Here is a 12,858-nt window from a genome sequence, read left to right as displayed (position 1 = left end):
TTTGAAACATCCTTTGTCTCATCTGCCATGATACTGAAATTTTTTTTTTTTTTTTTTTTTTTTTTTTTTTTAAATTCAACAATTTCAGAATGGACCACTCCTGCCAAACAGTCCAGAACCTCTTTCTGCATTATAGTGCTTGTGTACTTTGTGTCGTGAATGGTCGTTAATCTACATTTAACTGCTGCATCATGGTTTGGAACGGTTTCAAGAATTTCCCTAAAGTTGTCTTTGTTATTCGATTCCTCGGACTCATTGTGTCCTCTCTGTGCTCTATTTTGTCTGACAGTAAGCCTGGGAGGACCTAAAATTTGAAGTTCATGATTCTAAATGTATAAATTAACAAACCAAGTTCTGAAAAAGTTAGGATGCTGAATGAAATCTAGATTGAAACAGACTGCAATGATTTCAACCTATATTTTATTCACAACAGAACATCGGAAACAAGTGTTTTAAACTGAGACAACTGAATTTTGAATTTCATTAACAATATGTCATAGTCAGTGGTGCGTATTGCACTCAGGATGCAGACTCGGAAGAAATAAAAGACAGCACATTCATTTACAGTGAGGCAGGGAATAGGATTGACAGTAGAAGGGGTGTTAGTTAATGGGTCCATGGCTCCAGTACAAACAGGTCCACAGGGGAACACTTTCTGTAACTCAGACACAAATCAGGATTCCTGTGCAGAGATGAACAAACAGGTGAGGCAAAGACAAAGGGCCAAAGCATGCAAGACGTACTGATGAAGGCACAGATTTCACTAACCGTTTCCAGTGTAACGCTCAGATGTTGGCTGAAGGACTTCCTCCACCTTAAATAGCAAGACAATGGTAAATCATAAACTATGACAAAGAAGATTCAAGACTGTTGAGCATCTAAAATCCCATATCTGACTAATTATAAAATCCCAAAAGTCCTGGAACTAGTCTCCTCTGTTCCCAGATGTTAAAAGGAGAGAATGGTACAAAGTGTTGAGCATGATCCTACCCAGCTTTTTTTGATGTGCTGGGTGAAGTTGGGATGCATGGTGAAAATGAATGAGCTTCGTACATAATCTTAAAGTGGACTTATTCTGGTTTATTTACAGTGGTGGATGTTTATGATGGGCAGACAGTCAGAAGAATAAATGGAAGATGGCTTTAAAGAGAGAGAAGCTAAAACATTGTGTTTCAGCCCACAGTAGGTGATCTGTGGGGCTGTGTCAAGCCCGTATATAAGGTAAATAAGGATTATTTTGAACTATGATGCTGGAAATGAACATAACAGGTCCCCTTTTAATGCTTGTACTGCAACTGGTTTCCTATTACAGGCAGCACACACAAGGTGCTTGTGCAGGGACCTCCTGCCTTTCATCCTGATGAGGTAACAGGAACAGAGGTTGCTGTGGTGTTTAATACTTTTCAAATCCTATCATTAGCTCCATGGTAACCACTTCAGCTTCTGTTTTGCTTCTTTTGTTCATTAACCCTGCCTTATTTTTCATTCTCAGGTTCTGAGTCATGCGTTATCTCACTTTCTGGCATTCTTTCATTTGTTCTTTTGGCTGCATTTCCTTCACACTTCACATATTTTACAAAGTACTAACTGAAAAACATGTAATTTAAATTATATATTTTAAGATTATTCCCTGTAATATTTAAAACACTTGGATTTCTTTGTTAAAATATAATGCTCTGATCATTCCTTTCTATTCTATATAAAGCTTTGACTAAAAATGACAAAGCAGTGCAGAAAGTTTGATGAAACAAGGTCTTTCATTTGATAATGATAACACACAGAAACCCAGTAGGTCGATGACTTAATGGGTGCAGCCGCTGCCAAAGCACTGCTCAATTTTCCCGTCAATTTTGTTTTTGGAACATTGCAACATCCAGTTTCAAATAAGCTTCACGGTGGCTGGTTCACAGTTCCATGGACCAGGTCACATTACATGGAAGCAGGTTCTTCAGGTCATTACTGCATGACAGCAAAGCCACAAATGATTTGTCACTAGGGGCAAAAACGGCTGACATGGTTGTACTGTAACGTAACAAAACTGTAGCAGTGAATAATCTTTGCCAGTCAACTGTGCAATCATTAGCGAATGATTAACATATTAATATTTACTGTATATATATATATAATATATCATAACCAAGTTATTATTGCAAGTTATTACAGTCATTTGTCTTGTGCTTCATTTGGGCTCAGTCTAATGGAGGAATTGTTATCGTTATTATAAGCTTTTTCCATCCACCTACCCTCGCATTTCCAAAGTGAGTGCCCCTACAGGTGGCAGGGCTCAACGTGACTTGATATAGTGGCAGGGTACATACACTGCAGCCTAATAACATTTAGTATGTCATGTTTGTCTTAGTATGTCCTTTCAGCCTTTCATGTGGTATCTAACACCATTCAGTCCCACGCTGACTTGTCACTGTTATTTTATCACGTTTTATTAACAGCACAGCACGGTGAAAGGAAAAGGCCAGAGCAGAAACGAGACAAAAACCACCATGCAGACACATCACCGAGCAGGTGCAAGTCAAAACGACGAACAGCTTGCTGTAATGAAAAACCCCAAACAGTCAAATGATGGATGATCAGCTACCCTCAGCCCCCGCAGCCTCCTTCTTATACCTTTACAGATAATTTCTTACATGTATGAGATGGTAAGCTGCACATTATTAGAGGTTTCAGATTTTCTACAGAGAAATGAATCAGCTTCTTTTTGTTGTATGTGGACTTAAATCCCACATGTATTTTTACTCTGTGGAATAAATTACTGGTTCGGTTTCAACCTTAAAATACTTAAATTGTTCCATCTGTGATAAATTCTTCTGCCTGGGTAGTAGGAAAAAAAGAGAGGAAGGCATGGAGGTCAGATCGTCTCTGCCCTACAGTCTTGCTAAGTGGCCGGAGGCGATAAAGAAGAGAAGTTGTTTTTTCTTTTTTTTTCTGTTTTGTTACTCTATGTTTGCCTGCATGCCCTAACTTTGTTGTCAGGAAAATTTGTTCATCTTGGCTTTTTCATATTCACATCAATGATGCACAGCAGCACCTTAGAGATTAGAGGAGGAGACCACAGATCCACTGAGAAGAGCCAGCTTTAGATTAGAAGGTATGTATAATACAGTTATGTCATTCTATCATTTAGAAACGGGTTGCTTTTACATTAATGTTACTTAATTATTTGCATTATTCGCTGTTAGTTCCTGATTGATGTTGTCACTATTTCAGAAATAATTTATTAAAAGTAATTAAGAAAGTCAGAGCTTTTTTCTTGTGTGCAGACCCGTGCTACTCCCTGGGTTTGGAAAGCTGCTGTTATGCAGAAGAAACACATTAACCCTGAGATCTGGTGAGTCTTGTTGATTTGACCTGTCACATACTGTCATTAAGCTGAATTACAAACACTGTATGTGTGTGTTATAAAAATGTCTTAGTTGAGAAATTGTAGAGCAATGTATAGAAGGGAAAGTGTAACACACACTTCTGCTGTTTGGTGATTTGGGAGAGGATTCTGTCCGTGTGTGTGCCTTTCAGAACACCAATTAACCATATCTGCTAAGAAGAGGAGGTTATCAAAAGGTGAGGGTATTTCGCACACAGCATTAATCTTCTTTAATGGAGAGGCCTCAGCCACTGTGACTGGATGGCTCCAATCACAGTGGATAGGTGGTTGGTCCAGATGAAACACCTGTGGAGATATAGATATGTCGAGAAAAGAGGACGTCAGGTTTTGAATGGATTATTTAAAGCAATTTTGGAGATTAGGAGGATGCCCGAGAAATGGAGAAGAAGTGTACTGGCACTGATTTCCAAACATAAGGGTAATGTGCAGAGCTGTAGTAATTAGGAGGGGATATAGTTGACGAGTCAAGCTATGGGATGGAGTTTATTTTAATGCTGAGAAACAGCACAACAGATGTGACGTTTGCTTTGAATGTGTTGAGCCAGTGGTGGGGTGTCTGGTAAAAGTAACAAATGAGTTCAAGGTGTGTTTGGGATTATCTCAGGAATTTACTTTGAGCCCCTTCTTATTTGCAACAGTGATGGACAGGCTTACCGATGAGGTCAGACAGGATCCGTAGACTATGGTGTTTGCAGACATTGTGATCTGTAGTGAGAGCAGAGAGAAGGTGGAAGAGAGTCTAGAGAGGTGGAGGTAACTTCTGGAGAGAAGTGGAGTGAAAGTCAGTAGAAACAAGACGGAACTCAAGATGCAAGGAGCAGAGCAGAAGGTAGATGAGTGTACATACCTGGGTTCAACCATGCACCAGCTAGGTGAAGGCAGGTTGGAGTGGGTGGAGATGAGCATCAGGGGTAGGGATGGGTATCGAAAACCGGTTCTTGTTGAGAACCGGTTCCCACTGTTTCAATTCCTTGGAATCGTTTGCCATTTTTGCAAACGATTCCCTTTAATGATTCCAGTCGCCCCGAATTATGCGGAGCGTCATTTACCTGGCAGGAAACACGGCGCGTAAGCGGCTCAAACGCTCAAAAGTTTGGTTATACTTTACGAGAACGGATGACAACAGGGCAACTTGCAATACTTGCAAAGTAGATATTTCATTTAAGGGAGGAAACACTACGAATATGCAAAAGCATTTGCTCACAAAACAACGCGATGACCTTAAATGAATGTCGTGTTTTTAATTCCGCTCCGGACTCGTGAATCTCAACCCAGCAGCAGCGGTAACGTTTGCACGTCCTCTCCCGTTAATGCGGCAGGTAAATAATCAACTAACAGTGCATATTATGTTAGCGCGATCTGCCTTATTACAAACCTGCCATTACTGTGCATTTAGTGACCATGATGAGACAGAGTCTGGCTCAGATGCTGGCAGTTCTTGCTGCAGTCTACCGGTAGCGTCTCCTTTCAGGCCAGGATAGACGAATGTCACCGAGCAGTGACTAAGTTTGTGGTAAAAGGCTTGAACCCATTTGCCACAGCAGATGCCCCGATTTCACTTTGGTAAGTGAATGTGTTTAATTGTAGGCAGAGACATTACTGGATATTCTTGTGTAATTGCTACAGAAGAATATTTATTTTATTATTTTACATTTACAATTTTTTTTCCTGGGGCCCCTTTGACACCCCATTGAAGAGCCGTAGGCTGTGTATCTCTTAAGATCTCACTGTTGGGTTTGTAAGGCCATGTTACTCCTAAATTTCTATCTTGTTCAAAGAGAAGATATAAAACAAAGTTCTTTTTTTTTTTTTTTTGATTCACCTTTTATTGTTTATTTTATTTTCACTTACTGAATACGGGACAGACGTGACTGGGGGAAAGAAAGAGGGAAAGAGAAACAGCTGAGAAGAGGGACGGGGGAGAAGGGCAAAAAACATAAACCAACAGAACGGGCAGAGAAAAAAAAAATGCATATCGATAACCTGGATCACCTGCTGAGAAAGAAAAAAGAAAACAAGCAGAAGAGAACAAGAGTAATAGAATAAACAACATCACAATGATATATGGGAATATGACAGTAAATACTAAATATTAAACATTATTGTGCAGCACATAAGATCAACAGAACACAGTGTGCTTTGAGGTAGGAGCCAAAAAGGGTGTAGTTTGTGGGTGTGATCACCCGTGTGTACACCTGTGAGCATGGACGCGCTTGTTTTTTGTTTTTTTTAAAAGGTTCCTTCATGTAATGATCTGCTAGAGGGTGTGGGGGGGCCACAGCCCCGTCCTCCAGGGCATGAAGCAGGTATGGAGGAGATCAAAACTCCAGACATCCAGAGGCCCCCAGAACACAAGAGACCAAGGAAAACCAACAGAGGGGCAGCTGCGCCACTGTCCCAGAAAGAGCTGAGGAGAGTCCCAGATGAGGGCTCACTCAGCAGCCGCGGAGCAGAAGCCAGGGGGGGTTGCAGTGACGCGCCCGTGAGCTCCGCCGGCCGCCAGCCGTGCCTGAGTGACCGAGCCCCAGGCCGAGAGGCCGGAGGCACCCCACCTCCGAAGTGGCCCGAGCGAGCCCCAGGCTCCAGGCCCCGATAAGCGGCCGCCAAGGAGTGAGCCGGTGTGTACCTGGACGCCCATCCCCGGACACAAAGACCCACCAACGCACCGATGTCTGAGGGAGTCCGCCACTGGCAGGGGAAGTGGTGGTAGGGGGAACAAAGTAATAAAACAAAGTTCTAAGCTAATCGACCTTAGTGTTCTCCTTTTTTAAAGAGAATCGATAAGAGAATCGATAAAGAATCGAATCGTTAAACAGAATCGAAAATGGAATCTGAATCGTGAAAATCTTATCAATACCCATCCCTAATCAGGGGTAGATTTTCAGGACGGTGGTGCTATGATGTATGGTTCGGACAGGGTGTCCGACAAAAAGACAGGAGGCCGAGCTGGAGGTGGCAGACTTGAGATTAGAGATATCACCTAGAAAATCTACTGAAAATGTGCATTTCACAAATATGACAAATGTATATATCTATGTAAATAATGTGACAAATACTCAAGCAGGGCCTGCACATAACTGATCACCAGTAATGGCTATAAGAATTACCAAGAGAAGAAGGGGCCATTCATTTTTTTAGATCAACTGCTCTCCACCAGCTGTACAGCCAGAGGTTATGATAAGTTTAGTTTAGAGACTGACTTAAAAAAAAGCATGCCAGTGCTCATGTATCAACATGTGTGATGTGCGAGCCCCATCGTAACCCCTAACCTTAAAGAAAATATGGTGTTTTTCAAACTTTACAGCCAGGACCTAGCTGTGCATTTCAAGTACTCGCTACCTTAAAATAAAAATGATTAGGTGTCAGAGTGGTAATTTCAGTGGCATGGAAATTCATACAAAAGGTCGTGACATCAAAATCAGGCTTATTATTCTATGGCGTATACATATCTATAATAACAGATCAGAATTCAGGATATTTTCCTTGAATTATGAACTTAAATGCATTAAATAGCAGCAAATTAGATGTCAGTTTTACTTCAGAGTTTATTTAACATGAAAGTTTGCATAGCAAGTAAATACTTAAAAATCAGGTTCATCAGAGTAAGGCACACATTTATAACTTGTCTGCAGTAGCAGAGGTACAAAATCAGTTGAATATGTTTCATCATACGATGGTGTGAAATGCTCGTGGTTTTTTTTTTTTTTTTTGGTTTTTTTTTGTTTAATAGTAAAATTTGTTTGATTATCCAAAACACTGACAAAACAAAAAATAGGAAATCAGGAAGGGGGCAAACACTTTTTCACACTTCACTTTCCACAGGTTTAATGATATAGAGTGGATTTATAGCAGCTGTGTACATCATAGGAACTTTATGTAAAATATACAGAATATGACAAAAATTCCAGATTTATTTCAAAGATCATCGTACAGACATTCCTGTACCTCAGGCATTCTCTCACTATCCAAGACTGTGTTAAGTTAGGTAGTCAAGAAACCCATTGTCCTCTCTTGTAGAGGTCTCCATATTGCCACAGGTACAATATGTCATCAGGACCAACTGGCTTTCCACTCTTCATAGCTGCCCCCTACTTCCTCCTTACTAATGCACTTCAATTAAATTCAATTTTATTTATTCAGCACCAAATCAAAACAACAGTTTCCTCAAGGTGCTTTATACTGTAAGGTCAGACCGTTCTCATTCCGAACGCATAACATACCAATGATTTGTCACGTCCCAAGCAAATGGTAACGTTCCGCATCCCTATGTTACGTGCTTGATGATGGATGGGATCCAATGGAATGATGCTCCCGGTGGTAACACACGTTCCAGCCATGTATTCCAGCCCTAACCATAACCTTATCCATAACCTTAACCACACTCTTAATCATGTTAGATAGTGTTTTCCAAAGCAATTCATGATGAGGAAGTAAAAGAAATGTACATGTGTAGATTGATTCCAAACGGTTCTCATGTTTTCGAACACGTAACATACAGACGAGTTAGGCGGCCGAAAGCATAACGTACTGACGATTTGTCACATGGCGTTGAATGTTATGCTTTGAGATGAGATTGTGTTGGTAAGGTAGATCCTACAATAATACATACAGAGAAAAGCCCAACAATCATATGACCCCCTATGAGCAAGCACTTTGGCGACAGTGGGAAGGAAAAACTCCCTTTTAACAGGAAGAAACCTCCGGCAGAACCAGGCTCAGGGAGGGGCGGGGCCATATGCAGCAACTGGTTCCTGATTCATTATTTGTCCTCCATCTGTCCCCACTCTTTCTCATTTTCTTCATTTATCAACACCTCAATGTCCTTCAATCTTCTCAGCACAATCTCTTCATTTGTTAGCACATTTCCATCTCTAACCTGCTGCACAAATGTTTCAGCTCTATCTCCCTGGCGAGCAAACACATATACGAACTAAACTCTTATTTTCCCTGTTACGGTCTCCTACGGAAAATTATTCTTGGATGAGGGACCAGATTAAATGTGATTTAAATGTCACTATAAAGACTGCAGCTAGGTATCAAGAAACCTCTCCGTGTCTGGGCTTTCTTGGGCTCCACTCATGGAATAGGGTGACCAGGTGTCCCACTTTATGTGGCATCATTTTTATCCCCTACCCCGCTTGTGCCATTGAGACCATTTCCCACATTTTGATTTGCTCTAATTTACAAAAGTCAATGTGAGAGTCTCACAGGAAACATGGCACAGAAAGAGATGTAGGATACATCTATACTAAAACCTGAAGCTGATTAGGAGACAAAAGAGCTTCCATTATAACACAGAACAGTTTAAAATGTTATTGGAAGAGATGGTGTAAGGATATCACAAAGGACCATTAAACACAACTTTACATGTTCATTTATGCTCACAGGTTGTGTTCAAATAAAATACAGTATATCTCTCTGATATTATTCTTTTAATCTGCTTAAACCTAAACTTCAAATCCCTTATCATCATTATTAACACGTCCCATATTATTCCGCAAAAATGTGTTTCTTGCTCTAAATGTAGGTTTTTGGGATCTGGTCACCCTACTAAAGGAGCGGCTCATTAGTGATTGGCTTGTAAGCAGCCAATGGGCCCGATGGACATTGGGCTGGGCACCCTGTGGACTTCGGCCCACTTGAGTTTTGCGGGCACAGGATGTAGTCCTGTGGTTTGTGGAGCAGGTAGCAGTTAAAGAGGCCTTTGGTATCTAAACTAGCTTGGGGGAGGGAGGTCTGGGCATCTATGCTTAGATTGCTGACCCAGATAAGCATTAGAAGATAAATGGTTGGGCATGCAGCTACAGTGAGTTTTCCACCTAACTAGGCCACTGTCCCTCTGTTCTCATAATCGGTAAGAGAGAAAAACCTTTCTAGTCTCCAATATCAACTTGTTGTGAAAACTGTATTCGGAGTTGTAATGGCTCTTTCAAATGCTGCCAACTCTAGAGCATTTTATAAATATGTGGTGTAATTCATTTACAAAGGAGTGCCAGCCAGCCACTATGTTAGCACCACAAATATCACCATAAATTCTAAAAGGTGTTAGGTGTGAGAGGCACAGAAATGATTATTGATGGGGAGTGTGCTGTGCAGTGTTTGAATGTAAACAGGATCTCTTTGACAAAGAGAGCATTGCGTACAGTAAGGCCAGCATGTTTGTGGAGTGGTTAGCACCGTCACTGTCAAATTAGTATCCCAGAACCCCGTAGCTAATTGGCTTTGTGTACACAAGATCAATTAATTATGGAATTATGAGCAAATGTAAATTTGAAAGTCTGTGTTTAATTATTAGCCATGTTAGAAGGGATAATGAATATTTTAATTAGTGACCAGGTTTTTGCATTGAACAATATTACAAGTGATAAATGGATCAGTCCTAATAATATAAACCCCTCTCATTCTAAGACTCTTTTATGATATAACATGTTAAGCCATTACAATTTCATACAGACATTTCCTATTTTTATATGCTATACAGTAATCATGTAATGAGTTCTGAAAGAAATCCAATCATCTGATGCTGATTTATAGCATTTATTATTGGCTTATTTTTTAATGAGCTGCAATTCAAACTGGACTAAGCAATAATTTATTGCAGCATAGAAAAAATACAGTCCTGTGTGCATTTCACTGAGCTGTCGCACACTCTGTTGACAATATAGGAAACAAAACGTCAGTTTGTGGTGTTGGTTTTCACATATATCTCGAGTTTAAACCTTGTCTAAGCCAAACCCATTAGGCTAAAGCTCAAAGCTTTGCTGTTCTTTCCCCTGTAACTGCTTTTGGCCTCTCAAGACTGTCAAAGCTTCATGAAATATTCAGTACAAAGGATACACACTACCAGAATTCATGTACTGTTGGTTAGAGAGGGGGTTGATGAATGACACTATGAATGATAGTGACATACCATTAAACAGCAATACTAAAAAAGGATAAATAAATAAATACCAGTGTCATACAAAGAGAAAACACATCAGTTCATAATAAATTTTACGTCGCTTTGCTTCATTCAAAGCCAGATTTAATTTAAAGCTTTTGAAGTTGTTTGGAGTCCAACCATTCTCCCGTCTCTGAGCAGATTCCACCGAAGCTCAACAAAGATTCATTCATTCATGTATCCTGTCTTCAGGATATTGGTTTTAGTTTCGTTGATCGTCATCAAGCCCTGCTCCTGTACCACCATTACTAGAGTTTGGACTGTGATGGGCGAACATGCCTTTAAATCTCTTGTCGTCACTATTCTCTTAAAACGATCATATGGCACTGCTGTAAAAAGACGATGGAAATGCTCCTCTGAGATATGGGAGCATGTTGACATGACTGCATCACATTTTCTGCAGATTTGTCAGCTACGCAGTCATGCTGCCAATTACCACTTCTATCACAGTTCTTAGGGTTTTTTTTTTTGTCTGTGTAGGCTTTTTCTTTTCAGAATTTAGATGTAGTTTGAGGGAAGCTTTGTTTTGTTAGATGTTAGAGAATGGACATGATCAGCACCAATATTCAGACAATCCATTCCAGCTATTTATTGATTGGTATTAATGATATTATCTAAAGTGTACTAGGAAAAAGCAGACTGGTTCAATGAATTTCAATATTCGTTACAAATCATTATTGGTTTGTGTAGTTTTCTATTTTTTGGCTGGATTGAAACTGATGAAGTACTGTACTGCTGGAGCACATAGCTCAGAACCGCTGCAAAAATTAACCTGGCCTCTCTTTTAACGCTGACAAGTGTTGTTCTTAGCATCACTCCGTCTTTGGTCATTGCTTTGTGTAGGCAGCTGGCTACTGAGTGGTAAGACCACACACCTTTGGAGCGGAGGTCGCAAGCTTGATTCCCTCCCAATATGCAGTAAGAGTCTTGACTAGGCCCTCCATGCCAAAACACCAAGCCCTAGAATGGCGCGGCTACGTCCGCAGCTCGGACAAAACACATTTCACTGCATGTTGTGAATATAATGACGTCCTGAGACTGCAGACTATGACTAAACTGTTTATGTAACACATAATGTGATAAATAAGAGGGAAGTAAACCAGAAGTGGATTTATAGATGAAATTATATCAGTGAATCATATTATAGTGCTTTATAAATATAATTTCGCAAGCAGCAACCCATGGACCTGAAAAACTAAGACACAGCAAAGTAGAACCAACTGCAGATCCTGGACTGTGATTAGGATGGTTCCAAAAGAAAGATTTTAAATATTTTTATGTAACTCACTGGTTTGAATTATAGAAATTTTGTAAAATTCCATTTAATTGAGCTTATTTCTGGACAACTTTGACAGAAAACTAAACCAAAATACATTTAAGACTAACTAAAGGTAAAAGTCCTGTTTTGGTTCTACAGCTGATATTATGATAATATGTCCACAGCACGTCCACGTTGGATGCCTGTGGTCTTTGGGCCTTTGCACGGCCCTGCTTCAAAAGCAGTCACGATTGATTCTGTCGTAAAAATCACTGCAGTGCAGGAACACTTCCAGAAAGCTGTGCCATCCACAAATCAAAAGCTATAGGCTGTCATCATCGCTGGACAAGAGCTCATTTAAAATGAACTGAGGAAAAGTGGAGAACTGTGGTCTGTGGTCAGATGAGTCAAAAGAGAAGGACCATCCGCTTTGTTATCAGCATTCATGTCTGATGGTATGGAGGTGCATTAGTCCCTATAGAATCTAAAAAGGCACTATCAATGTCAAATGTATATACAGGTTATGTTCCCATTCAGATTACATGTTTTTCAAGGCACGTCCTGCATATTTCATGCATCTATGGCTTCATCTTAGAAAAGGTGGATGCTGAACTGGCCTGCCTGCAGTTCACACCTTTCATGCACTTAAAACATTTGGTGCATCATGCAACATAAAATATGACAAAGATGACCCAGGACTCCATGTTGGAAAAGAAAAGGAAAGATTCCTCCCCCCTAAAAATTCCAGTAATCGATCGCCTCAGTTTTCAGATGTTTACAGACTGAACAGGAGTGAGCGGTGCACAGCGGTAAACATGACCCTGTTCTTAATTGGCAAAGTCTCTGGCTTGAAATGTCTGATGTTTTCTATATTCTGTTGTGAGCAGGTGGGTGTAGGTGATCACATTCTGCTTTTCTTTACATTTTACAAGCATCAAAATGTTTGAGAACTGGGGCCCGTTCTTCGTACGTCGCTTACTACATCCAAGATCAAATGACACATCCAAGATCAAATCATCGCGCTAACCGTGAGCTCGCTAATCCGGTTCCCCGAACACACTTGCTGTTGACGATTACTACAGCTGGACGCAGGAATGTGACATCACTGGGCGTCGTAAAAGGGGCTACGCATCGATAGTAGAAACGTTGATCGGCAACCCGCTGATTGGTCGGCGAAAATGTCGAAGGGGCGTGCTCGGTATTTTCCGGCAGCAGAGCAAGAACTCTTGAGTGAGGGATTTCAGGAGTTTCAGAGTTTAATTA

At 40.5% G+C, this 12,858-nt stretch overlaps 1 long non-coding RNA gene across 1 annotated transcript; it reads left to right on the top strand.

Annotated features, from left to right (window-relative positions):
* The first annotated feature begins 2,454 nt into the window (after positions 1-2,454).
* LOC143420456 (uncharacterized) lies at positions 2,455-6,132 on the top strand. Its single transcript, XR_013100286.1, has 3 exons — positions 2,455-3,103; positions 3,276-3,343; positions 5,634-6,132. It is a non-coding gene; the product is annotated as an uncharacterized LOC143420456 (long non-coding RNA).
* Positions 6,133-12,858: the final 6,726 nt, after the last annotated feature.

The sequence above is a fragment of the Maylandia zebra genome, linkage group LG9 (genome assembly GCF_041146795.1).
Source record: "Maylandia zebra isolate NMK-2024a linkage group LG9, Mzebra_GT3a, whole genome shotgun sequence".
Classification (NCBI taxonomy): domain Eukaryota; kingdom Metazoa; phylum Chordata; class Actinopteri; order Cichliformes; family Cichlidae; genus Maylandia; species Maylandia zebra.
Note: the sequence above shows the minus strand (reverse complement) of the source record. Positions and strands in the feature narration are given on the sequence as shown.